This window comes from Coregonus clupeaformis, unplaced genomic scaffold (assembly GCF_020615455.1).
Source record: "Coregonus clupeaformis isolate EN_2021a unplaced genomic scaffold, ASM2061545v1 scaf2573, whole genome shotgun sequence".
In the NCBI taxonomy this organism is placed as follows: Eukaryota; Metazoa; Chordata; class Actinopteri; order Salmoniformes; family Salmonidae; genus Coregonus; species Coregonus clupeaformis.
Genome location: NW_025536027.1, coordinates 8686 through 33555, shown reverse-complemented (window position 1 = coordinate 33555; position 24870 = coordinate 8686). Strand labels below are relative to the sequence as shown.

Genomic DNA, 24870 nt, shown 5'->3' with positions numbered 1-24870 from the left:
GAGGATCCAACTCACGACCTTCAGATTATGAGACTGCCACGCTAACTACTGCGCCAACGAGGCACGTAAATCAACTGTCCCAAAAAGACACGTATTGTCTGAATATCCAAAGTCGCAGAGAAATGAAAATTGAGACCTGGTTTTCATCTTCAGCCAACACCTTCATTTTTAAAAATCTGCTGCCCCATGTGAGATTCGAACTCATGACCTTCAGATTATGAGACTGACGCCTACCTACTGCGCCAACGAGGCACATACATGCCAAAGGTGAAGAGAATATTTTTAAATAAAGATCTCAGATAATGTCACTGAAGTGGTATCCGCTGTCCCAAAAATGAAGGTATTGTCTGAATATCCAAAGAAAGAAATATTTATACATGGTTGTCATCTTCAGCCAACACCTTCATTTTTAAAAATCTGCTGCCCCGTGTGAGGATCGAACTCACGACCTTCAGATTATGAGACTGACGCGCTACCTTCTGCGCCAACAAGGCACAAAATGACCAATTGTCAAGATACAAAAATATTGATAACAATCTTCAGATAATGTCACTGAAGTGGTATCCACTGTGCCAAAAATACCCGTATTGTCTGAATATCCAAACTCCCAGAGAAATGAACATTGATACCTGGTTTTCATCTTCAGCCAGCACCTTCATTTTCAAAAATCTGCTGCCCGGGTGAGGATCGAACTCACGTCCTTCAGATTATGAGACTGACGAGCTACCTACTGCTCCAACGAGGCACATACATGCCAAAGGTCAATACAATTTTTTTTTATAAAGATCTTCAGATAATGTCACTGAAGTGGTATCCGCTGTCCCAAAAATGAAGGTATTGTCTGAATATCCAAAGAAATAAATATTTATACATGGTTGTCATTTTCAGCCAACACCTTCATTTTAAGAACTCTGCTGCCCCGTATGCGGATCGAACTCACGACCTTTAGATTATGAGACTGACGCTACCTTCTGCGCCAACGAGGCACGTAAATCAACTGTCCCAAAAAGACATGTATTGTCTGAATATCCAAAGTCGCAGAGAAATCATCATTTATACCTGGTTTTCATCTTCAGCCAACACCTTCATTATAAGAACTCTGCTGCCGTGTGAGGATCGAACTCACGACCTTCAGATTATGAGACCGACGCGCTACCTACTGCGCCAACGTGGCACATAATGACCTAAAGTCAAGATACAAAAATATTGATAACAATCTTCAGATAATGTCACTGAAGTGGTATCCACTGTGCCAAATAGACCCGTATTGTCTGAATATCCAAAGTCCCAGAGAAATGAACATTGATCCCTGGTTTTCATCTTCAGCCAGCACATTCATTTTAAAAAATCTACTGCCCCGTGTGAGGATCCAACTCACGACCTTCAGATTATGAGACTGCCACGCTAACTACTGCGCCAACGAGGCACGTAAATCAACTGTCCCAAAGACACGTATTGTCTGAATATCCAAAGTCGCAGAGAAATGAAAATTGAGACCTGGTTTTCATCTTCAGCCAACACCTTCATTTTTAAAAATCTGCTGCCCCATGTGAGATTCGAACTCATGACCTTCAGATTATGAGACTGACGCGCTACCTACTGCGCCAACGAGGCACATACATGCCAAAGGTGAAGAGAATATTTTTAAATAAAGATCTCAGATAATGTCACTGAAGTGGTATCCGCTGTCCCAAAATGAAGGTATTGTCTGAATATCCAAAGAAATAAATATTTATACATGGTTGTCATCTTCAGCCAACACCTTCATTTTTAAAAATCTGCTGCCCCGTGTGAGGATCGAACTCACGACCTTCAGATTATGAGACTGACGCGCTACCTTCTGCGCCAACAAGGCACAAAATGACCAATTGTCAAGATACAAAAATATTGATAACAATCTTCAGATAATGTCACTGAAGTGGTATCCACTGTGCCAAAAATACCCGTATTGTCTGAATATCCAAACTCCCAGAGAAATGAACATTGATACCTGGTTTTCATCTTCAGCCAGCACCTTCATTTTCAAAATCTGCTGCCCGGGTGAGGATCGAACTCACGTCCTTTCAGATTATGAGACTGACGAGCTACCTACTGCTCCAACGAGGCACATACATGCCAAAGGTCAATACAATTTTTTTTTTATAAAGATCTTCAGATAATGTCACTGAAGTGGTATCCGCTGTCCCAAAAATGAAGGTATTGTCTGAATATCCAAATAAATAAATATTTATACATGGTTGTCATCTTCAGCCAACTCCTTCATTTGAAGAACTCTGCTGCCCCGTGTGAGGATCGAACACACGACCTTCAGATTATGAGACTGATACACACTACCTTCTGCGCCAACGAGGCACAAAATGACCAATAGTCAAGATACAAAAATATTGATAACAATCTTCAGATAATGTTACTGAAGTGGTATCCACTGTGCCAAAAACACCCGTATTGTCTGAATATCCAAAACCCAGAGAAATTAACATTGATACCTGGTTTTCATCTTCAGCCAGCACCTTCATTTTAAAAATCTGCTGCACCGTGTGAGGATCGAACTCACACCCTTCAGATTATGAGACTGACGAGCTACCTACTGCGCCAACTCCTTCATTTGAAGAACTCTGCTGCCCCGTGTGAGGATCGAACTCACGACCTTCAGATTATGAGACTGACGCGCTACCTTCTGCGCCAACAAGGCACAAAATGACCAATAGTCAAGATACAAAAATATTGATAACAATCTTCAGATAATGTAACTGAAGTGGTATCCACTGTGCCAAATAGACACTTATTGTTTAAAATATCCAAAATCCGAAAGAAATGAACATTGTTACCTGGTATTCATCTTGAGCCAGCACCTTCATTTTAAAAATCTGCTGCCCCGTGTGAGGATTGAACTCACGACCTTCAGACTATGAGACTGACGCGCTACCTACTTCGCCAACAAGGCACATACATGCCAAAAGTCAAGAGACATTTTTTTTTATAAAGATCTTCAGATAATGTCACTGAAGTGGTATCCGCTGTCCCAAAAATGAAGGTATTGTCTGAATATCCAAAGAAATAAATATTTATACATGGTTGACATCTTCAGCCAAGTCCTTCATGTTAAGAACTCTGCTGCCACGTGTGAGGATCGAACTCACGACCTTCAGATTATGAGACTGACATACTTCCTACTGCTCCAACGAGGCACATAACGACCACTATTCAACAGGACAAACTATTGACAAAAACCTTCAGGTTATGACACTGGTGTGGTATCAACTGTCCCAAAAAGACATGTATTGTCTGAATTTCCAAACTCCCAGAGAAATGAACATTGATCCCTGGTTTTCATCTTCAGCCAACACCTTCATTTTAAAAACTCTGCTGCCCCGTGTGAGGATCGAACTCACGACCTTCAGATTATGAGACTGACGTGCTACCTACTGCGCCAACGAGGCACATACATGCCAAAGGTCAAGATACATTTTTTTTTATAAAGACCTTCAGATAATGTCACTGAAGTGGTATCCGCTGTCCCAAAAATGAAGGTATTGTCTGAATATCCAAAGAAATAAATATTTATACATGGTTGTCATTTTCAGCCAACACCTTCATTTTAAGAACTCTGCTGCCCCGTGTGCGGATCGAACTCACGACCTTTAGATTATGAGACTGACGCGCTACCTTCTGCGCCAACGAGGCACGTAAATCAACTGTCCCAAAAAGACATGTATTGTCTGAATATCCAAAGTCGCAGAGAAATCATCATTTATACCTGGTTTTCATCTTCAGCCAACACCTTCATTTTAAGAACTCTGCTGCCGTGTGAGGATCGAACTCACGACCTTCAGATTATGAGACCTACGCGCTACCTACTGCGCCAACGTGGCACATAATGACCTAAAGTCAAGATACAAAAATATTGATAACAATCTTCAGATAATGTCACTGAAGTGGTATCCACTGTGCCAAATAGACCCGTATTGTCTGAATATCCAAAGTCCCAGAGAAATGAACATTGATCCCTGGTTTTCATCTTCAGCCAGCACATTCATTTAAAAAAATCTACTGCCCCGTGTGAGGATCCAACTCACGACCTTCAGATTATGAGACTGCCACGCTAACTACTGCGCCAACGAGGCACGTAAATCAACTGTCCCAAAAAGACACGTATTGTCTGAATATCCAAAGTCGCAGAGAAATGAAAATTGAGACCTGGTTTTCATCTTCAGCCAACACCTTCATTTTTAAAAATCTGCTGCCCCATGTGAGATTCGAACTCATGACCTTCAGATTATGAGACTGACGCGCTACCTACTGCGCCAACGAGGCACATACATGCCAAAGGTCAAGATACATTTTTTTTTATAAAGACCTTCAGATAATGTCACTGAAGTGGTATCCGCTGTCCCAAAAATGAAGGTATTGTCTGAATATCCAAAGAAATAAATATTTATACATGGTTGTCATTTTCAGCCAACACCTTCATTTTAAGAACTCTGCTGCCCCGTGTGCGGATCGAACTCACGACCTTTAGATTATGAGACTGACGCGCTACCTTCTGCGCCAACGAGGCACGTAAATCAACTGTCCCAAAAAGACATGTATTGTCTGAATATCCAAAGTCGCAGAGAAATCATCATTTATACCTGGTTTTCATCTTCAGCCAACACCTTCATTTTAAGAACTCTGCTGCCGTGTGAGGATCGAACTCACGACCTTCAGATTATGAGACCTACGCGCTACCTACTGCGCCAACGTGGCACATAATGACCTAAAGTCAAGATACAAAAATATTGATAACAATCTTCAGATAATGTCACTGAAGTGGTATCCACTGTGCCAAATAGACCCGTATTGTCTGAATATCCAAAGTCCCAGAGAAATGAACATTGATCCCTGGTTTTCATCTTCAGCCAGCACATTCATTTTAAAAAATCTACTGCCCCGTGTGAGGATCCAACTCACGACCTTCAGATTATGAGACTGCCACGCTAACTACTGCGCCAACGAGGCACGTAAATCAACTGTCCCAAAAAGACACGTATTGTCTGAATATCCAAAGTCGCAGAGAAATGAAAATTGAGACCTGGTTTTCATCTTCAGCCAACACCTTCATTTTTAAAAATCTGCTGCCCCATGTGAGATTCGAACTCATGACCTTCAGATTATGAGACTGACGCGCTACCTACTGCGCCAACGAGGCACATACATGCCAAAGGTGAAGAGAATATTTTTAAATAAAGATCTCAGATAATGTCACTGAAGTGGTATCCGCTGTCCCAAAAATGAAGGTATTGTCTGAATATCCAAAGAAAGAAATATTTATACATGGTTGTCATCTTCAGCCAACACCTTCATTTTTAAAAATCTGCTGCCCCGTGTGAGGATCGAACTCACGACCTTCAGATTATGAGACTGACGCGCTACCTTCTGCGCCAACAAGGCACAAAATGACCAATTGTCAAGATACAAAAATATTGATAACAATCTTCAGATAATGTCACTGAAGTGGTATCCACTGTGCCAAAAATACCCGTATTGTCTGAATATCCAAACTCCCCAGAGAAATGAACATTGATACCTGGTTTTCATCTTCAGCCAGCACCTTCATTTTCAAAAATCTGCTGCCCGGGTGAGGATCGAACTCACGTCCTTCAGATTATGAGACTGACGAGCTACCTACTGCTCCAACGAGGCACATACATGCCAAAGGTCAATACAATTTTTTTTTATAAAGATCTTCTAGATAATGTCACTGAAGTGGTATCCGCTGTCCCAAAAATGAAGGTATTGTCTGAATATCCAAAGAAATAAATATTTATACATGGTTGTCATTTTCAGCCAACACCTTCATTTTAAGAACTCTGCTGCCCGTGTGCGGATCGAACTCACGACCTTTAGATTATGAGACTGACGCGCTACCTTCTGCGCCAACGAGGCACGTAAATCAACTGTCCCAAAAAGACATGTATTGTCTGAATATCCAAAGTCGCAGAGAAATCATCATTTATACCTGGTTTTCATCTTCAGCCAACACCTTCATTTTAAGAACTCTGCTGCCGTGTGAGGATCGAACTCACGACCTTCAGATTATGAGACCGACGCGCTACCTACCGCGCCAACGTGGCACATAATGACCTAAAGTCAAGATACAAAAATATTGATAACAATCTTCAGATAATGTCACTGAAGTGGTATCCACTGTGCCAAATAGACCCGTATTGTCTGAATATCCAAAGTCCCAGAGAAATGAACATTGATCCCTGGTTTTCATCTTCAGCCAGCACCTTCATTTTAAAAAATCTACTGCCCCGTGTGAGGATCCAACTCACGACCTTCAGATTATGAGACTGCCACGCTAACTACTGCGCCAACGAGGCACGTAAATCAACTGTCCCAAAAGACACGTATTGTCTGAATATCCAAAGTCGCAGAGAAATGAAAATTGAGACCTGGTTTTCATCTTCAGCCAACACCTTCATTTTTAAAAATCTGCTGCCCCATGTGAGATTCGAACTCATGACCTTCAGATTATGAGACTGACGCGCTACCTACTGCGCCAACGAGGCACATACATGCCAAAGGTGAAGAGAATATTTTTAAATAAAGATCTCAGATAATGTCACTGAAGTGGTATCCGCTGTCCCAAAAATGAAGGTATTGTCTGAATATCCAAAGAAAGAAATATTTATACATGGTTGTCATCTTCAGCCAACACCTTCATTTTTAAAAATCTGCTGCCCCGTGTGAGGATCGAACTCACGACCTTCAGATTATGAGACTGACGCGCTACCTTCTGCGCCAACAAGGCACAAAATGACCAATTGTCAAGATACAAAAATATTGATAACAATCTTCAGATAATGTCACTGAAGTGGTATCCACTGTGCCAAAAATACCCGTATTGTCTGAATATCCAAACTCCCAGAGAAATGAACATTGATACCTGGTTTTCATCTTCAGCCAGCACCTTCATTTTCAAAAATCTGCTGCCCGGGTGAGGATCGAACTCACGTCCTTCAGATTATGAGACTGACGAGCTACCTACTGCTCCAACGAGGCACATACATGCCAAAGGTCAATACAATTTTTTTTTTATAAAGATCTTCAGATAATGTCACTGAAGTGGTATCCGCTGTCCCAAAAATGAAGGTATTGTCTGAATATCCAAATAAATAAATATTTATACATGGTTGTCATCTTCAGCCAACTCCTTCATTTGAAGAACTCTGCTGCCCCGTGTGAGGATCGAACACACGACCTTCAGATTATGAGACTGATACACACTACCTTCTGCGCCAACGAGGCACAAAATGACCAATAGTCAAGATACAAAAATATTGATAACAATCTTCAGATAATGTTACTGAAGTGGTATCCACTGTGCCAAAAACACCCGTATTGTCTGAATATCCAAAAACCCAGAGAAATTAACATTGATACCTGGTTTTCATCTTCAGCCAGCACCTTCATTTTTAAAAATCTGCTGCACCGTGTGAGGATCGAACTCACACCCTTCAGATTATGAGACTGACGAGCTACCACTGCGCCAACTCCTTCATTTGAAGAACTCTGCTGCCCGTGTGAGGATCGAACTCACGACCTTCAGATTATGAGACTGACCGCGCTACCTTCTGCGCCAACAAGGCACAAAATGACCAATAGTCAAGATACAAAAATATTGATAACAATCTTCAGATAATGTAACTGAAGTGGTATCCACTGTGCCAAATAGACACTTATTGTTTAAAATATCCAAAATCCGAAAGAAATGAACATTGTTACCTGGTATTCATCTTGAGCCAGCACCTTCATTTTAAAATCTGCTGCCCCGTGTAGAGGATTGAACTCACGACCTTCAGACTATGAGACTGACGCTACCTACTTCGCCAACAAGGCACATACATGCAAAAGTCAAGAGACGTTTTTTTTTTATAAAGATCTTCAGATAATGTCACTGAAGTGGTATCCGCTGTCCCAAAAATGAAGGTATTGTCTGAATATCCAAAGAAATAAATATTTATACATGGTTGACATCTTCAGCCAAGTCCTTCATGTTAAGAACTCTGCTGCCACGTGTGAGGATCGAACTCACGACCTTCAGATTATGAGACTGACATACTTCCTACTGCTCCAACGAGGCACATAACGACCACTATTCAACAGGACAAACTATTGACAAAAACCTTCAGGTTATGACACTGGTGTGGTATCAACTGTCCCAAAAAGACACGTATTGTCTGAATATCCAAAGTCGCAGAGAAATGAAAATTGAGACCTGGTTTTCATCTTCAGCCAACACCTTCATTTTTAAAAATCTGCTGCCCCATGTGAGATTCGAACTCATGACCTTCAGATTATGAGACTGACGCGCTACCTACTGCGCCAACGAGGCACATACATGCCAAAGGTGAAGAGAATATTTTTAAATAAAGATCTCAGATAATGTCACTGAAGTGGTATCCGCTGTCCCAAAAATGAAGGTATTGTCTGAATATCCAAAGAAAGAAATATTTATACATGGTTGTCATCTTCAGCCAACACCTTCATTTTTAAAAATCTGCTGCCCCGTGTGAGATCGAACTCACGACCTTCAGATTATGAGACTGACGCCTACCTTCTTGCGCCAACAAGGCACAAAATGACCAATTGTCAAGATACAAAAATATTGATAACAATCTTCAGATAATGTCACTGAAGTGGTATCCACTGTGCCAAAAATACCCGTATTGTCTGAATATCCAAACTCCCAGAGAAATGAACATTGATACCTGGTTTTCATCTTCAGCCAGCACCTTCATTTTCAAAAATCTGCTGCCCGGGTGAGGATCGAACTCACGTCCTTCAGATTATGAGACTGACGAGCTACCTACTGCTCCAACGAGGCACATACATGCCAAAGGTCAATACAATTTTTTTTTATAAAGATCTTCAGATAATGTCACTGAAGTGGTATCCGCTGTCCCAAAATGAAGGTATTGTCTGAATATCCAAAGAAATAAATATTTATACATGGTTGTCATTTTCAGCCAACACCTTCATTTTAAGAACTCTGCTGCCCCGTGAGCGGATTGAACTCCACGACCTTTAGATTATGAGACTGACGCGCTACCTTCTGCGCACAACGAGGCACGTAAATCAACTGTCCCAAAAAGACATGTATTGTCTGAATATCCAAAGTCCAGAGAAATCATCATTTATACCTGGTTTTCATCTTCAGCCAACACCTTCATTTTAAGAACTCTGCTGCCGTGTAGAGGATCGAACTCACGACCTTCAGATTATGAGACCGCACGCTACCTACTGCGCCAACGTGGCACATAATGACCTAAAGTCAAGATACAAAAATATTGATAACAATCTTCAGATAATGTCACTGAAGTGGTATCCACTGTGCCAAATAGACCCGTATTGTCTGAATATCCAAAGTCCCAGAGAAATGAACATTGATCCCTGGTTTTCATCTTCAGCCAGCACATTCATTTTAAAAAATCTACTGCCCCGTGTGAGGATCCAACTCACGACCTTCCAGATTATGAGACTGCCACGCGCTAACTACTGCGCCAACGAGGCACGTAAATCAACTGTCCCAAAAAGACACGTATTGTCTGAATATCCAAAGTCGCAGAGAAATGAAAATTGAGACCTGGTTTTCATCTTCAGCCAACACCTTCATTTTTTAAATCTGCTGCCCCATGTGAGGATCGAACTCATGACCTTCAGATTATGAGACTGACGCGCTACCTACTGCGCCAAGGAGGCACATACATGCAAAAGGTGAAGAGAATATTTTTAAATAAAGATCTCAGATAATGTCACTGAAGTGGTATCCGCTGTCCCAAAAATGAAGGTATTGTCTGAATATCCAAAGAAAGAAATATTTATACATGGTTGTCATCTTCAGCCAACACCTTCATTTTTAAAAATCTGCTGCCCCGTGTGAGGATCGAACTCCGACCTTCAGATTATGAGACTGACGCTACCTTCTGCGCCAACAAGGCACAAAATGACCAATTGTCAAGATACAAAAATATTGATAACAATCTTCAGATAATGTCACTGAAGTGGTATCCACTGTGCCAAAAATACCCGTATTGTCTGAATATCCAAACTCCCAGAGAAATGAACATTGATACCTGGTTTTCATCTTCAGCCAGCACCTTCATTTTCAAAAATCTGCTGCCCGGGTGAGGATCGAACTCCACGTCCTTCAGATTATGAGACTGACGAGGCTACCTACTGCTCCAACGAGGCACATACATGCCAAAGGTCAATACAATTTTTTTTATAAAGATCTTCAGATAATGTCACTGAAGTGGTATCCGCTGTCCCAAAAATGAAGGTATTGTCTGAATATCCAAATAAATAAATATTTATACATGGTTGTCATCTTCAGCCAACTCCTTCATTTGAAGAACTCTGCTGCCCGTGTGAGGATCGAACTCACGACCTTCAGATTATGAGACTGATACACACTACCTTCTGCGCCAACGAGGCACAAAATGACCAATAGTCAAGATACAAAAATATTGATAACAATCTTCAGATAATGTTACTGAAGTGGTATCCACTGTGCCAAAAACACCCGTATTGTCTGAATATCCAAAAACCCAGAGAAATTAACATTGATACCTGGTTTTCATCTTCAGCCAGCACCTTCATTTTTAAAAATCTGCTGCACCGTGTGAGGATCGAACTCACACCCTTCAGATTATGAGACTGACGAGCTACCTACTGCGCCAACTCCTTCATTTGAAGAACTCTGCTGCCCCGTGTGAGGATCGAACTCACGACCTTCAGATTATGAGACTGACGCTGACCTTCTGCGCCAACAAGGCACAAAATGACCAATAGTCAAGATACACAAAATATTGATAACAATCTTCAGATAATGTAACTAAGTGGTATCCACTGTGCCAAATAGACACTTATTGTTTAAAATATCCAAAATCCGAAAGAAATGAACATTGTTACCTGGTATTCATCTTGAGCCAGCACCTTCATTTTAAAAATCTGCTGCCCCGTGTGAGGATTGAACTCACGACCTTCAGACTATGAGACTGACGCGCGCTACCTACTTCGACCAACAAGGCACATACATGCCAAAAGTCAAGAGACATTTTTTTATAAAGATCTTCAGATAATGTCACTGAAGTGGTATCCGCTGTCCCAAAATGAAGGTATTGTCTGAATATCCAAAGAAATAAATATTTATACATGGTTGACATCTTCAGCCAAGTCCTTCATGTTAAGAACTCTGCTGCCACGTGTGAGGATCGAACTCACGACCTTCAGATTATGAGACTGACATACTTCCTACTGCTCCAACGAGGCACATAGCGACCACTATTCAACAGGACAAACTATTGACAAAAACCTTCAGGTTATGACACTGGTGTGGTATCAACTGTCCCAAAAGACATGTATTGTCTGAATTTCCAAACTCCCAGAGAAATGAACATTGATCCCTGGTTTTCATCTTCAGCCAACACCTTCATTTTAAAAACTCTGCTGCCCCGTGTGAGGATCGAACTCACGACCTTCAGATTATGAGACTTGACGTGCTACCTACTGCGCCAACGAGGCACATACATGCCAAAGGTCAAGATACATTTTTTTTATAAAGACCTTCAGATAATGTCACTGAAGTGGTATCCGCTGTCCCAAAAATGAAGGTATTGTCTGAATATCCAAAGAAATAAATATTTATACATGGTTGTCATCTTCAGCCAACACCTTCATTTTAAGAACTCTGCTGCCCCGTGTGCGGATCGAACTCACGACCTTTAGATTATGAGACTGACGCGCTACCTTCTGCGCCAACAAGGCACGTAAATCAACTGTCCCAAAAAGACATGTATTGTCTGAATATCCAAAGTCGCAGAGAAATCATCATTTATACCTGGTTTTCATCTTCAGCCAGCACCTTCATTTTAAAAAATCTACTGCCCCGTGTGAGGATCCAACTCACGACCTTCAGATTATGAGACTGCCACGCTAACTACTGCGCCAACGAGGCACGTAAATCAACTGTCCCAAAAAGACACGTATTGTCTGAATATCCAAAGTCGCAGAGAAATGAAAATTGAGACCTGGTTTTCATCTTCAGCCAACACCTTCATTTTTAAAAATCTGCTGCCCCGTGTGAGATTCGAACTCATGACCTTCAGATTATGAGACTGACGCGCTACCTACTGCGCCAACGAGGCACATACATGCCAAAGGTGAAGAGAATATTTTTAAATAAAGATCTCAGATAATGTCACTGAAGTGGTATCCACTGTGCCAAAAATACCCGTATTGTCTGAATATCCATCGTCCCAGAGAAATAAACATTGATACCTGGTTTTCATCTTCAGCCAGCACCTTCTTTTTAAGAAATCTGCTTCCCCGTGTGAGGATCGAACTCACAACCTTCAGATTATGAGACTGACGCGCTACCTACTGCGCCAACAAGGCACATAAATGCCAAAAGTCAAATAGACATTTTTTTTGATAACGATCTTCAGATAATGTCACTGAAGTGGTATCCGCTATCCCAAAAATGAAGGTATTGTCTGAATATCCAAAGAAATAAATATTTATACATGGTTGTCATCTTCAGCCAACTCCTTTATTTTTAAAAATCTGCTGCCCCGTGTGAGGATCGAACTCACGACCTTCAGATTATGAGACTGACACGCTATCTACTGCTCCAACGAGGCACATAACGACCACTATTCAACAGGACAAACTATTGATAACAACCTTCAGGTTATGACACTGATGTGGTATCAACAGTCCCAAAATGACACGTATTGTCTGAATATCCAAACTCCCAGAGAAATGAACATTGATACCTGGTTTTCATCTTCAGCCAGCACCTTCATTTTTAAAAATCTGCTGCCCCATGTGAGGATCGAACTCACGACCTTCAGATTATGAGACTGACGCGCTACCTACTGCGCCAACGAGGCAGATACATGCCAAACGTCAAGAGACATTTTTTTTTATAAAGATCTTCAGATAATGTCACTGAAGTGGTATCCGCTGTCCCAAAAATGAAGGTATTGTCTGAATATCCAAAGAAATAAATATTTATACATGGTTGTCATCTTCAGCCAAATCCTTCATTTTAAGAACTCTGCTGCCCCGTGTGAGAATCGAACTCACGACCTTCAGATTATGAGACTGACGCGGTACCTACTGTGCCAACGAGGCACATAATGACCAAAAGTCAAGATACAAAAATATTGATAACAATCTTCAGATAATGTCACTGAAGTGGTATCCACTGTGCCAAAACGACACGTATTGTCTGAATATCCAAAGTCCCAGAGAAATGAAAATTGATACCTGGTTTTCATCTTGAGCCAGCACCTTCATTTTTAAAAATCTCCTGCCCCGTGTGAGGATCGAACTCACGACCTTCAGATTATGAGACTGACGCGCTACCTACTGCGCCAACGAGGCAGATACATGCCAAACGTCAAGAGACATTTTTTTTTATAAAGATCTTCAGATAATGTCACTGAAGTGGTATCCGCTGTCCCAAAAATGAAGGTATTGTCTGAATATCCAAAGAAATAAATATTTATACATGGTTGTCATCTTCAGCCAACTCCTTCATTTTAAGAACTCTGCTGCCCAGTGTGAGAATCGAACTCACGACCTTCAGATTATGAGACTGACGCGGTACCTACTGTGCCAACGAGGCACATAATGACCAAAGGTCAAGATACAAAAATATTGATAACAATCTTCAGATAATGTCACTGAAGTGGTATCCACTGTGCCAAAAAGACACGTATTGTCTTAATATCCAAAGTCCCAGAGAAATGAACATTGATACCTGGTTTTCATCTTCAGCCATCACCGTCATTTTTAAAAATATGCTGCCCCGTGTGAGGATCGAACTCACGACCTTCAGATTATGAGACTGACGCGCTACCTACTGCGCCAACGAGGCAGATACATGCCAAACGTAAAGAGACATTTTTTTTTAATAAAGATCTTCAGATAATGTCACTGAAGTAGTATCCGCTGTCCCAAAAATGAAGGTATTGTCTGAATATCCAAATAAATAAATATTTATACATGGTTGTCATCTTCAGCCAACTCCTTCATTTTAAGAACTCTGCTGCCCCGTGTGAGGATCGAACTCACGACCTTCAGATTATGAGACTGACGCGCTACCTACTGCGCCAACGAGGCACATACATGCCAAAAGTCAAGAGACATTTTTTTATATAACGATCTACAGATAATGTCACTGAAGTGGTATCCACTGTGCCAATAATACACGTATTGTCTGAATATCCAAAGAAATAAATATTTATACATGGTTGTCATCTTCAGCCAACTCCTTTATTTTTTTAACTCTGCTGTCTTGTTTCTTCCTGTTGTTAGTCTGGTGTCGTCTTGTTTCTTCCTGTTGTTAGTCTTCTGTTGTCTTGTTTCTTCCTGTTGTTAGTCTGCTGTTGTCTTGTTTCTTCCTGTTGTTAGTCTGGTGTCGTCTTGTTTCTTCCTGTTGTTAGTCTGGTGTCGTCTTGTTTCTTCCTGTTGTTAGTCTGGTGTCGTCTTGTTTCTTCCTGTTAGTCTGGTGTCGTCTTGTTTCTTCCTGTTGTTAGTCTGCTGTCGTCTTGTTTCTTCCTGTTGTTAGTCTGCTGTTGTCTTGTTTCTTCCTGTTGTTAGTCTGGTGTCGTCTTGTTTCTTCCTGTTGTTAGTCTGGTGTCGTCTTGTTTCTTCCTGTTAGTCTGGTGTCGTCCTATTTCTTCCTGTTGTTAGTCTGGTGTTGTCTTGTTTCATCCTGTTAGTCTGGTGTTGTCTTGTTTCATCCTGTTGTTAGTCTGGTGTCGTCTTGTTTCTTCCTGTTAGTCTGGTGTCGTCTTGTTTCTTCCTGTTAGTCTGGTGTTGTCTTGTTTCTTCCCTGTTGTTAGTCTGGTGTCGTCTTGTTTCTTCCTGTTAGTCTGGTGTCGTCCTGTTTCTTCCTGTTAGTCTGCTGTTGTCTTGTTTCTTCCTGTTAGTCTGGTGTCGTCTTGTTTCTTCCTGTTAGTCTGCTGTTGTCTTGTTTCTTCCTGTTAGTCTGGTGTCGTCTTGTTTCTTCCTGTTAGTCTGGTGTCGTCTTGTTTCTTCCTGTTAGTCTGGTGTCGTCTTGTTTCTTCCTGTTAGTCTGGTGTCGTCTTGTTTCTTCCTGTTAGTCTGGTGTTGTCTTGTTTCTTCCTGTTGTTAGTCTGGTGTCGTCTTGTTTCTTCCTGTTAGTCTGGTGTCGTCCTGTTTCTTCCTGTTAGTCTGTTGTTGTCTTGTTTCTTCCTGTTAGTCTGGTGTCGTCTTGTTTCTTCCTGTTAGTCTGGTGTCGTCCTGTTTCTTCCTGTTAGTCTGGTGTCGTCTTGTTTCTTCCTGTTAGTCTGGTGTCATCTTGTTTCTTCCTGTTAGTCTGGTGTCGTCTTGTTTCCTCCTGTTGTTAGTCTGGTGTCGTCTTGTTTCTTCCTGTTAGTCTGGTGTCGTCTTGTTTCTTCCTGTTAGTCTGGTTTCTTCCTGTTGTTAGTCTGGTGTCGTCTTGTTTCTTCCTGTTGTTAGTCTGGTGTTGTCTTGTTTCATCCTGTTAGTCTGGTGTTGTCTTGTTTCATCCTGTTGTTAGTCTGGTGTTGTCTTGTTTCTTCCTGTTAGTCTGGTGTCGTCTTGTTTCTTCCTGTTAGTCTGGTGTTGTCTTGTTTCTTCCTGTTGTTAGTCTGGTGTCGTCTTGTTTCTTCCTGTTAGTCTGGTGTCGTCCTGTTTCTTCCTGTTAGTCTGTTGTTGTCTTGTTTCTTCCTGTTAGTCTGGTGTCGTCTTGTTTCTTCCTGTTGTTAGTCTGGTGTCATCTTGTTTCTTCCTGTTGTTAGTCTGGTGTCGTCCTATTTCTTCCTGTTGTTAGTCTGGTGTTGTCTTGTTTCATCCTGTTAGTCTGGTGTTGTCTTGTTTCATCCTGTTGTTAGTCTGGTGTCGTCTTGTTTCTTCCTGTTAGTCTGGTGTCGTCTTGTTTCTTCCTGTTAGTCTGGTGTTGTCTTGTTTCTTCCTGTTGTTAGTCTGGTGTCGTCTTGTTTCTTCCTGTTAGTCTGGTGTCGTCCTGTTTCTTCCTGTTAGTCTGTTGTTGTCTTGTTTCTTCCTGTTAGTCTGGTGTCGTCTTGTTTCTTCCTGTTAGTCTGGTGTTGTCTTGTTTCTTCCTGTTGTTAGTCTGGTGTCGTCTTGTTTCTTCCTGTTAGTCTGGTGTCGTCCTGTTTCTTCCTGTTAGTCTGTTGTTGTCTTGTTTCTTCCTGTTAGTCTGGTGTCGTCTTGTTTCTTCCTGTTGTTAGTCTGGTGTTGTCTTGTTTCATCCTGTTAGTCTGGTGTTGTCTTGTTTCTTCTTGTTAGTCTGGTGTTGTCTTGTTTCTTCCTGTTGTTAGTCTGGTGTTGTCTTGTTTCTTCCTGTTAGTCTGGTGTTGTCTCCATAAAATATGTTAGAATTATTTTACTCGTTTTCATTGGAAGGCAGTTTTTTAATGTGTCCATGTGCTTATTGACGCCATCCAGCAATTTATCCCAAGTATAAATACAGTAAAGTACACACACTAAAGGGTAAAAAAAATGCTAACATTTTTAGTGCCAACTTCAAGGAGTAGGTCTGATGGGAAGTCGTGATGTCATCGGCCTCCCCCTTGCTTGAGGAGCAATAGAGACCTAAAGAGGAAAGCCCCCCCCGTCTATGTCATGACCAGTATGAACGTATGCACTCACTAACTGTAAGTCGCTCTGGATAAGAGCGTCTGCTAAATGACCTAAAATGTGAAATGTAAAGGACTTACCTGGACCACCTATTGAGATGTGCCTTTAGTTAAGTAAATACATGATAAATGATCTGAAAGGAGACTGCAGTATGTCTTTAACCTCTGTCACTTTTGTTTTGAGCCGACTTCGGCCCGAAACGTGGAAACCTGGCTCACGCCCGGGAGGTGGGCCCAGTTCCAAAACCAATGCAATCAACACTAACCCCGGTTCACCCGGGACAGGCCCAGGGCATTAATGGAATTCACTACAAAGCTTTGCCCACTGATCTTTAATCCAACCAATCAAAACGTCCCTGACTACCTCCTCCTCCTATCCCCATCAGTTATTTTAATCGTCTACACACCTGTCTAAAACGTGGCCCAATCAGAATGCAGACTAAGGGCCGGGATTCAATCCAATCGCAGGTTATAGATGGGTTGGTTGTTTAGCAACAAAACCGACATGTGCACGACTGTGGGGCAAAACAGACGGGTTTGTCTTTAGACTGTTGATGACATGTCCTCTAGATTTAGTCTCCAAATGTTTATTGAAAACACCCTGAAAACAACTTGTCTTTCAAATACATCGTTACAGTTGTTAGCTAGCTAGCTAGCTCATCTTTGCCACATTACCATAGCCATGACATCAGTCAAAACAAGACGTTACCAATAACAAGATGCAACGAGCTGAAACGAGCCACCTACGATTCCCCACACGGAAGCTTCTTTTCATTGTAGCTAAGCTATCTGACCTTTCAGAATCATAACGCATGCCTTTTGGACAGGGACGGATGAAGAAATCATAGGCCCACAGCTAGTTATTAAACTAAATGATGCTCTCTGGTGTATTTTGAACATTGAGAACAGGCTCCCGTGTTGTTTTGTGCCTTTCGGGCCCCCTACAGGCTTGGCCCCTTGTGGGGCCCCCCTACAGGCTTGGCCCCTTGTGGGGCCCCCCCTACAGGCTTGGCCCCTTGTGGGGCCCCCCCTACAGGCTTGGCCCCTTGTGGGGCCCCCCCTACAGGCTTGGCCCCTTGTGGGGCCCCCCTACAGGCTTGGCCCCTTGTGGGGCCCCCCTACAGGCTTGGCCCCTTGTGGGGCCCCCCTACAGGCTTGGCCCCTTGTGGGGCCCCCCCTACAGGCTTGGCCCCTTGTGGGGCCCCCCTACAGGCTTGGCCCCTTGTGGGGCCCCCCTACAGGCTTGGCCCCTTGTGGGGCCCACTGAATTAATCCGGTACTGCTCCCGGACATATCGATCATTGAACCAAAATGTTAATGAAGTTTTCAGCCAACCCGTCTATAGGTATTGCGACTTTTGAAGGCAATTTCCGACTGAGCTGTCATGTGCAGCGTTTACCGTGAACGGGATCTCTGCGAACGCGAGAACATTGCCTTTAAAATCCGCAACGCCTTTAAAACCCGTGATCGGATTGAATCCCAGCCAAGGGCAGGACACAGGACACATGTTAGCACCAAGTTTAAACGTGGCAAAATATCAATCTTTAATATATTACTTTATTCAGATTTTTACACGTACACGGCACACAAAAAGCACACTGCATTAACACACACACACACACACACACACACACACACACACACACACACACCAACAAACATTTCCTAACAGTTTGTGAAGGTGCAGTGATGAGGGTGAATGAAGGATCCGCGCTAGACGACGCCAACATAGCGGTTGTTTTGGCGAAATCGGAGGCAGAGCTGCATTCACATACACAGGGGGGCTGTTTCCCAAATGGCTCCCTGTGTAGTATTACTACTAGTAAGTAGTGCACTATATAGGGAAATAGGATGCCATTTGGAGACGCACACTGGATCTCTCCTTTCAGTGTAGACAGGGCCACAGTGGGGAAGAAACGCTTCAGTTATGTAAAGGGGCGGGGCTGTATATCTAATGCTGTGGTATTTCTGTGTAAAGGGGCGGGGCTGTATATCTAATGCTGTGGTATTTCTGTGTAAAGGGGCGGGGCTGTATATCTAATGCTGTGGTATTTCTGTGTAAAGGGGGCGGGGCTGTATATCTAATGCTGTGGTATTTCTGTGTAAAGGGCGGGGCTGTATATCTAATGCTGTGGTATTTCTGTGTAAAGGGGCGGGGCTGTATATCTAATGCTGTGGTATTTCTGTGTAAAGGGGCGGGGCTGTATATCTAATGCTGTGGTATTTCTGTGTAAAGGGGCGGGGCTGTATATCTAATGCTGTGGTATTTCTGTGTAAAGGGGCGGGGCTGTATATCTAATGCTGTGGTATTTCTGTGTAAAGGGGCGGGGCTGTATATCTAATGCTGTGGTATTTCTGTGTAAAGGGGCGGGGCTGTATATCTAATGCTGTGGTATTTCTGTGTAAAGGGGCGGGCTGTATATCTAATGCTGTGGTATTTCTGTGTAAAGGGGCGGGGCTGTATATCTAATGCTGTGGTATTTCTGTGTAAAGGGGCGGGCTGTATATCTAATGCTGTGGTATTTCTGTGTAAAGGGGGCGGGGCTGTATATCTAATGCTGTGGTATTTCTGTGTAAAGGGTGGGGCTGTATATCTAATGCTGTGGTATTTCTGTGTAAAGGGGCGGGGCTGTATATCTAATGCTGTGGTATTTCTATGTAAAGGGGCGGGGCTGTATATCTAATGCTGTGGTATTTCTGTGTAAAGGGGGCGGGGCTGTATATCTAATGCTGTGGTATTTCTGTGTAAAGGGGCGGGCTGTATATCTAATGCTGTGGTATTTCTGTGTAAAGGGGCGGGGCTGTATATCTAATGCTGTGGTATTTCTGTGTAAAGGGGTGGGGCTGTATATCTAATGCTGTGGTATTTCTGTGTAAAGGGCGGGGCTGTATATCTAATGCTGTGGTATTTCTGTGTAAAGGGGCGGGGCTGTATATCTAATGCTGTGGTATTTCTGTGTAAAGGGGCGGGGCTGTATATCTAATGCTGTGGTATTTCTATGTAAAGGGGGCGGGGCTGTATATCTAATGCTGTGGTATTTCTGTTAAAGGGGCGGGGCTGTATATCTAATGCTGTGGTATTTCTGTGTAAAGGGGCGGTAGGCTGTATATCTAATGCTGTGGTATTTCTGTGTAAAAGGGGCGGGGCTGTATATCTAATGCTGTGGTATTTCTGTGTAAAGGGGCGGGGCTGTATATCTAATGCTGTGGTATTTCTATGTAAAGGGGCGGGGCTGTATATCTAATGCTGTGGTATTTCTGTGTAAAGGGCGGGGCTGTATATCTAATGCTGTGGTATTTCTATGTAAAGGGGCGGACTGTATATCTAATGCTGTGGTATTTCTGTGTAAAGGGGCGGGGCTGTATATCTAATGCTGTGGTATTTCTATGTAAAGGGGCGGGGCTGTATATCTAATGCTGTGGTATTTCTATGTAAAGGGGCGGGGCTGTATATCTAATGCTGTGGTATTTCTGTGTAAAGGGGCGGGGCTGTATATCTAATGCTGTGGTATTTCTGTGTAAAGGGGCGGGGCTGTATATCTAATGCTGTGGTATTTCTGTGTAAAGGGGCGGGGCTGTATATCTAATGCTGTGGTATTTCTGTGTAAAGGGGCGGGCTGTATATCTAATGCTGTGGTATTTCTGTGTAAAGGGGCGGGGCTGTATATCTAATGCTGTGGTATTTCTGTGTAAAGGCGGGGCTGTATATCTAATGCTGTGGTATTTCTGTGTAAAGGGTCGGGGCTGTATATCTAATGCTGTGGTATTTCTGTGTAAAGGGGCGGGGCTGTATATCTAATGCTGTGGTATTTCTGTGTAAAGGGGGGGGCTGTATATCTAATGCTGTGGTATTTCTGTGTAAAGGGGCGGGGCTGTATATCTAATGCTGTGGTATTTCTGTGGTAAAGGGGCGGGGCTGTATATCTAATGCTGTGGTATTTCTGTGTAAAGGGGGCGGGGCTGTATATCTAATGCTGTGGTATTTCTGTGTAAAGGGGCGGGGCTGTATATCTAATGCTGTGGTATTTCTGTGTAAAGGGGCGGGCTGTATATCTAATGCTGTGGTATTTCTGTGTAAAGGGGCGGGGCTGTATATCTAATGCTGTGGTATTTCTGTGTAAAGGGGCGGGGCTGTATATCTAATGCTGTGGTATTTCTGTGTAAAGGGAGGGCTGTATATCTAATGCTGTGGTATTTCTGTGTAAAGGGTGGGGCTGTATATCTAATGCTGTGGTATTTCTGTGTAAAGGGGCGGCTGTATATCTAATGCTGTGGTATTTCTGTGTAAAGGGGCGGGGCTGTATATCTAATGCTGTGGTATTTCTGTGTAAAGGGGCGGGGCTGTATATCTATGCTGTGGTATTTCTGTGTAAAGGGGCGGGGCTGTATATCTAATGCTGTGGTATTTCTGTGTAAAGGGGCGGGGCTGTATATCTAATGCTGTGGTATTTCTATGTAAAGGGGCGGGCTGTATATCTAATGCTGTGGTATTTCTGTGTAAAGGGGCGGGGCTGTATATCTAATGCTGTGGTATTTCTGTGTAAAGGGGGGGCTGTATATCTAATGCTGTGGTATTTCTGTGTAAAGGGGCGGGGCTGTATATCTAATGCTGTGGTATTTCTATGTAAAGGGGCGGGGCTGTATATCTAATGCTGTGGTATTTCTGTGTAAAGGGGCGGGGCTGTATATCTAATGCTGTGGTATTTCTATGTAAAGGGGGCGGGGCTGTATATCTAATGCTGTGGTATTTCTGTGTAAAGGGGCGGGGCTGTATATCTAATGCTGTGGTATTTCTGTGTAAAGGGGCGGGGCTGTATATCTAATGCTGTGGTATTTCTGTGTAAAGGGGCGGGGCTGTATATCTAATGCTGTGGTATTTCTATGTAAAGGGGCGGGGCTGTATATCTATGTTGTGGTATTTCTGTGTAAAGGGCGGGGCTGTAGGAGAAGCGGAGGGACGGAGGACCACTTCCTGCGTGGTGCTGTTTGATGAGGTCAGGACAGGAAGTGCAACACCCGGAGGTCGTCCTTCACGCTGAAGCCCCGCCCACACAGGAATCCCCGCGACACCCGAGTCAGCGTGAAGTGGCCGTCCTCCCTGGGGATGCTGGGAACCTGGAGGTCAGGGTGGCCGTGGCAGATGGGGCGCGCGCCTGACCCCGGGTGAAACTCTGAGCTCTCCCTGAGGTTAGAGGTGAGAGGTCAGGAGGAGAGGAGAAGGAGAAGAGGAAGGCCTTAGCGGTCAGCTCGGCGAGGCAGCTCTCTCAGGTGGAGCAGGTAGGTGCTGCCACGGCCTGGAGAAAACAAAACACAACAGACACATCTCACACTCAGATAGACACACATTCAAATACAGATCAAGACATAAAGACAGGTATGCTGTGTTCATAACCAGGTGGAAGTGGGAATGAAGCCCACATAGGACTGGGAGAAATCCACTGGGACGTCATCATACCGCGCTCCCACCTCTCCCACGCGGTGACCTCTGACCTCACCTACTGGGAGAAACCCACTGGGACGTCATCCAACTGGGCACTACTAGTGGGGAAACTCCTCGATCATACCGCGCTCCCACCTCTCCCACGCGGTGACCTCTGACCTCACCTACTGGGAGAAATCCCCTGGGACGTCATCCGACTGGACACTACTAGTGGGAACTCCTCGATCATACCGCGCTCCCACCTCTCCCACGCGGTGACCTCTGACCTCTCCTACTGGGAGAAATCCCCTGGGACGTCATCCGACTGGACACTACTAGTGGGGAAACTCCTCGATCATACGCGCTCCCACCTCTCCCACGCGGTGACCTCTGACCTCACCTACTGGGAGAAATCCCCCTGGGACGTCATCCGACTGGGCACTACTAGTGGGGAAACTCCTCCTCGATCATACCGCGCTCCCACCTCTCCCACGCGGTGACCTCTGACCTCACCTACTGGGAGAAATCCCCTGGGACGTCATCCGACTGGACACTACTAGTGGGGGAACTCCTCGATCATACCGCGCTCCCACCTCTCCCACGCGGTGACCTCTGACCTCACCTACTGGGAGAAATCCCTGGGGACGTCATCCGACTGGACACTACTAGTGGGAACTCCTCGATCATACCGCGCTCCCACCTCTCCCACGCGGTGACCTCTGACCTCACCTACTGGGAGAAATCCCCCTGGGACGTCATCCAACTGGACACTACTAGTGGGGAACTCCTCTATCATACCGCGCTCCCACCTCTCCCACGCGCGGTGACCTCTGACCTCACCTACTGGGAGAAATCCCTGGGACGTCATCATACGCGCTCCCACCTCTCCCACGCGGTGACCTCTGACCTCACCTACTGGGAGAAACCCCCTGGGACGTCATCCGACTGGACACTACTAGTGGGGAACTCCTCTATCATACCGCGCTCCCACCTCTCCCACGCGGTGACCTCTGACCTCACCTACTGGGAGAAACCCCTGGGACGCTCATCCGACTGGACACTACTAGTGGGGAACTCCTCTATCATACCGCTCCCACCTCTCCCACGGTGACCTCTGACCTCTCCTACTGGGAGAAATCCCCTGGGACGTCATCCGACTGGACACTACTAGTGGGGAACTCCTCTATCATACCGCGCTCCCACCTCTCCCACGCGTGACCTCTGACCTCTCCTACTGGGAGAAACCCCCTGGGACGTCATCCGACTGGACACTACTAGTGGGAACTCCTCTATCATACCGCGCTCCCACCTCTCCCACGCGGTGACCTCTGACCTCACCTACTGGGAGAAACCCCCTGGGACGTCATCCGACTGGGACACTACTAGTGGGGAACTCCTCTATCATACCCGCTCCCACCTCTCCCACGCGGTGACCTCTGACCTCTCCTACTGGGAGAAATCCCCCTGGGACGTCATCCGACTGGACACTACTAGTGGGAACTCCTCTATCATACCGCGCTCCCACCTCTCCCACGCGGTGACCTCTGACCTCACCTACTGGGAGAAATCCCCTGGGACGTCATCCGACTGGACACTACTAGTGGGGAACTCCTCTATCATACCGCGCTCCCACCTCTCCCCACGCGGTGACCTCTGACCCTCACCTACTGGGAGAAACCCACTGGGACGTCATCCGACTGGGCACTACTAGTGGGGAAACTCTCTCGATCATACGCGCTCCCACCTCTCCCCACGCGGTGACCTCTGACCTCACCTACTGGGAGAAATCCCCTGGGACGTCATCCGACTGGACACTACTAGTGGGGAAACTCCTCTATCATACCGCGCTCCCACCTCTCCCACGCGGTGACCTCTGACCCTCTCCTACTGGGAGAAACCCACTGGGACGTCATCCGACTGGACACTACTAGTGGGGAAACTCCTCTATCATACCAGGCTCCCACCTCTCCCACGCGGTGACCTCCGACCTCACCTACTGGGAGAAATCCCCTGGGGACGTCATCCAACTGGGCACTACTAGTGGGGAAACTCCTCGATCATACCGCGCTCCCACCTCTCCCACGCGGTGACCTCTGACCTCACCTACTGGGAGAAACCCACTGGGACGTCATCCAACTGGGCACTACTAGTGGGGAAACTCCTCGATCATACCGCGCTCCCACCTCTCCCACGCGGTGACCTCTGACCTCACCTACTGGGAGAAATCCCCTGGGACGTCATCCAACTGGACACTACTAGTGGGGAACTCCTCTATCATACCGCGCTCCCACCTCTCCCACGCGGTGACCTCTGACCTCACCTACTGGGAGAAATCCCCTGGGACGTCATCCGACTGGGCACTACTAGTGGGGAACTCCCTCTATCATACCGCGCTCCCACCTCTCCCACGCGGTGACCTCTGACCTCACCTACTGGGAGAAATCCCCTGGGACGTCATCCAACTGGACACTACTAGTGGGGAACTCCTCTATCATACCGCGCTCCCACCTCTCCCACGCGGTGACCTCTGACCTCACCTACTGGGAGAAACCCACTGGGACGTCATCCGACTGGGCACTACTAGTGGGGAAACTCCTCGATCATACCGCGCTCCCACCTCTCCCACGCGGTGACCTCTGACCTCACCTACTGGGAGAAACCCACTGGGACGTCATCCGACTGGACACTACTAGTGGGGAACTCCTCTATCATACCGCGCTCCCACCTCTCCCACGCGGTGACCTCTGA

General features: G+C 44.9%; 4 non-coding genes across 4 annotated transcripts; all 4 read right to left on the bottom strand.

Annotated features, from left to right (window-relative positions):
• Positions 1–12868: 12868 nt before the first annotated feature.
• Positions 12869–12941, bottom strand: trnam-cau. The gene has a single exon. It is a non-coding gene; the product is annotated as a tRNA-Met (tRNA).
• A 423-nt stretch (positions 12942–13364) lies between these two features.
• On the bottom strand, positions 13365–13437 carry trnam-cau. Its single transcript has one exon. It is a non-coding gene; the product is annotated as a tRNA-Met (tRNA).
• Positions 13438–13860: 423 nt separating this feature from the next.
• On the bottom strand, positions 13861–13933 carry trnam-cau. Its single transcript has one exon. It is a non-coding gene; the product is annotated as a tRNA-Met (tRNA).
• Positions 13934–14105: 172 nt separating this feature from the next.
• On the bottom strand, positions 14106–14178 carry trnam-cau. Its single transcript has one exon. It is a non-coding gene; the product is annotated as a tRNA-Met (tRNA).
• Positions 14179–24870: the final 10692 nt, after the last annotated feature.